This window comes from Lactuca serriola, chromosome 6 (assembly GCF_051521515.1).
Source record: "Lactuca serriola cultivar US96UC23 chromosome 6, Lser_US96UC23_V15, whole genome shotgun sequence".
Lineage (NCBI taxonomy): Eukaryota > Viridiplantae > Streptophyta > Magnoliopsida > Asterales > Asteraceae > Lactuca > Lactuca serriola.
In genome coordinates, this window is record NC_136413.1 from 14,317,310 (window position 1) to 14,321,010 (window position 3,701).

Genomic DNA, 3,701 nt, shown 5'->3' on the forward strand with positions numbered 1-3,701 from the left:
CTTGCCATAAAAAGCCATATAGAGCCATCCATGCAACCAACAACATACAATCAAAGTTCTAGGTATAAATGCTAGTGCGACACAATAATTACATCAATTATGTGAAAAGATTTAATCAATCGAAGCTTTAAAGGCATAAGGGTATGGGGTATCACACAATTTTTTACCGACGGAAACATATGGTGTGTTCGGCAAAACTAGCTAGTAAAACTAGCTGGTAGCAGGTAGCGGGTAACGTTTGATTTTGGAACGTTTTGTTGAAAGCTACTTCATGTAGCTTTTGATTTTGGAGCGTTTTGTTTAGACTAAAAGTTAAACGTTCTTGTCGCCAAACGAGACTTCTTCTTTTTTACTAGCGTTTTCTTAAAAGCTAAAAGCCAGAAGCTCTCAAACGCTATGTGTCAAACACGCCCATAAGCTAATAGTGATATTTTTGTCATTTTTGCTAATGACAAAAGGTGTGGTGTTTTAACATGCTCCACATATGCATACCCCCGGTAAACTTCCATCGATGAAAACTACCGCCGGTAAATCAAATGGTTGAGGAGTGGTGTTCACCGGCGGTAATATGCTTCACGTATGCATACCCCTGGTAATATCATTACCACAACCCACATCATAAAATAGTAGTGCTAATAATTACATCAATAATGTGAAACAACAATTTAATCACATGTCTCTGTAACAATCATGTATATGAGTTTTATAAAGCTCTTTTTATCTGGATCCTTCCGCAACAATATTAACTAAAATAGAGACCAATAATTGGAGAATTCAAAAAGCATAGTTGTAGGAAATTTATTGATACATAATATGTTTTCTATCAATCACATACGTAGTTTAAAAATAAGAAAAAAATTTACTATAAAAATTGAAGGGGATTTCGGGCCTCCACCGTGTATTCGGGACGGAACTCCCCACTCCCCCACTCTCGAAAACTAAATGGGAGTAAAACCCACCCCCAAACGGCTAAACCCCAAACATTTGTTTTTAATTTGTCAAGAGTTATATGTTTAGGAATAATTTCTTACTATTTTTTATAAGATTTTGCAAGAACTATATGAATACAAATATACAATTGTTATACTTTTCCATTTTCATATGAAATGATAAAATTTTCATTTAAACATGTTAAGTTAGCTTCATCATATCGTATACTTTAATAAAAGAAACAAAACTCATCCGGTAATTTATAGCAAAATATATTCAGGATTATTCTTTTTTTTTTTTTAATGGCAAAGGTCTAGCAAAGGTCACTTCAGCAAGGGAAGTACTATAAATATGTGGACAGAGGAGATGGGGAAGTAGTAGTTACTAGTGACGATTCTAAAATGGAAGCTCACATAGCCATTTTCCCGAGTCCAGGGATGGGTCACCTCATTCCACTGACTCAGTTAGCTCATCAGCTTCTCCTCCATCGTCGTTTCTTCATCACCTTCATAATACCCACTGCCACCGGTTCCCCTATAAAACCACAAAACGACATCCTCAACGCCATGCCGGAGAACATCACTTCCATATTCCTCCCTCCCGTAGATCTAAACGACCTTCCAGATGATGCTACCATGGAGACTCGGATATCACTCACTTTAACTCGGTCGTTACCTGCTCTACGTGAAACTCTTACCGAGTTAACTACACGAAACCGACCCTCAGCTTTGGTTGTTGACCTTTTCGGCCCTCCTAGTTTCGAAATTGCCAAAGAGCTCAACATTCCATCCTATATTTTCGGTACGTTTTCGGCTATGTCATTGGTTAGTATCTTCTATACGCCGATTTTAGACCAGATGTTTGCTTGCGAGTACAGGGAGTTACTTGAACCGGTAAAACTACCCGGATGTGTTCCCGTTCAAGGGTCCGATATTCCTGAACCGCTTCAAGATAAAAAGAATGAGTCATATAAAAACATCGTTGAAATTAGCAAAATGTTTAGCATGCCAAAAGGTATATTGGTGAACAGTTTTGTCGAGTTAGAACCGAGTACGTTTAAGGCCATGCAAGAAGGTGAGTGGTGCAAACCCGATATTTACGCGGTCGGACCGTTAATACGCAAAGGTTCAGACAATCCAACCGGTGATGAATTCGAATGTTTAAAGTGGTTGGATAAGCATCCGGTCGGGTCGGTTTTGTTTGTATCATTTGGAAGCGGTGGGACCCTCTCCCAGAAGCAGCTCGATGAACTAGCATTTGGGTTGGAAGAAAGTGGTCAAAGATTTCTATGGGTCGTAAAGAGTCCAAATGATAAGGCAAATGCAAGTTACTTCAATGCAGAAACTCATCACGACCCGTTAGGGTATTTACCTGACGGGTTCTTGGATCGGGTCAAGAACCGGGGTCTGGTGGTGTCGTCTTGGGCACCTCAGGTTGAGATACTGAGCCATGAGTCAACCGGAGGGTTTCTGACACACTGTGGTTGGAACTCGATACTAGAAAGTGTTGTAAATGGAGTGCCTATGATTGCATGGCCACTTTACGCTGAGCAAAGAATGAACGCTGTGTTTCTTACAGATGATTTGCGAGTTGCTTGCAGGGTTAAAGTGGATGAAAATGGAGTTGTAGGGAGAAATGAAATCGACAGTTGCGTTAGATGTTTGTTTGAAGGAGAAGATGGACGTAAGATGAGGTTGAAAATGAGTGAGCTTAAAGATCTTGGTGCAATGGCATTGAGCCAAGATGGTTCATCGACTAGGTCGCTCTTACATGTGGCTGAAAAATGGGTTGAATAACGTTTTCTTGTACTTTTCGTCGAGGATAATTGTGTTCTACTTCTACGTAAATCTTTTAAAAATTATTATTTGTACGTCTTTACTAAATAAGATATTTCACCTAAAAGTTGCATTAGAATGTTGTTAAAATTGGTGTAATTCTTTTTAGGTGTAGCCTGGTGTAAGCGACCAATAATTGATTAATGGGAAAAAACATAGGCTACTCTTTTCATATTTAATTAGTATTTTTTACACGTCGGTAACGAATTTTTTGAAAGTATTTATATATAACCATGAATGTAACCTGTTACAACGGGTCATAATGGTAATATGTGAACACTTTAAAAAAGTTCGTTACCTAGATGAGTACAAAAAAAAAAAAGATAATTACCACATGTAAACAAACCGGGAAGTTAATTACCTTAATATGAGGAAGTCTATTTCTCAAATGTTGACAAATACTAAACGACTGAAGTGATATATCGAAAAAGCTCATTGCTCAATGGTTTTCAAATAATAAAAAGAATAAATTATAGTTTTGGTCGCTGTGCTTTGTGCCAATTTGTAGGTTTGGTCCAACCTTTGGAATTTTAATAGGACCCATCTTTGTGGTTTTAAAAAATTACAGTGGCCATCCCTGAAGCATACATCGTTTATATTTCATCCGCCAAACACCAACATGTACCCTTCATATCAGGGGCATTTTTGTCAATTTGCTTTTGTCTTCTTCCCAATGTCTATATGAACGCAGGAATCAAATGTATTTAAATACCATTTCTTTCTCAATCAAGCTTCATTAAACCCTTTTGAAAATTGAATCTATGAAGAATCAAAGAATGGTGATATGTGTCTGTGGTCATCCTGCGATTGTACGCACGTCGTGGACAGATGTTAATCCAGGCAGGCGTTTTTGGGGTTGTCCCTAAAAAGGCTCACGATGTCCATTCATCGGCTAGTTTGACCCACCGATATGTCATAGGTTTGTCGATATCATCC

General features: G+C 38.2%; 1 pseudogene; it reads left to right on the plus strand.

The window, feature by feature from the left end:
- Positions 1–1,288: 1,288 nt before the first annotated feature.
- LOC145058656 (hydroquinone glucosyltransferase pseudogene) lies at positions 1,289–2,944 on the plus strand (annotated as a pseudogene).
- Positions 2,945–3,701: the final 757 nt, after the last annotated feature.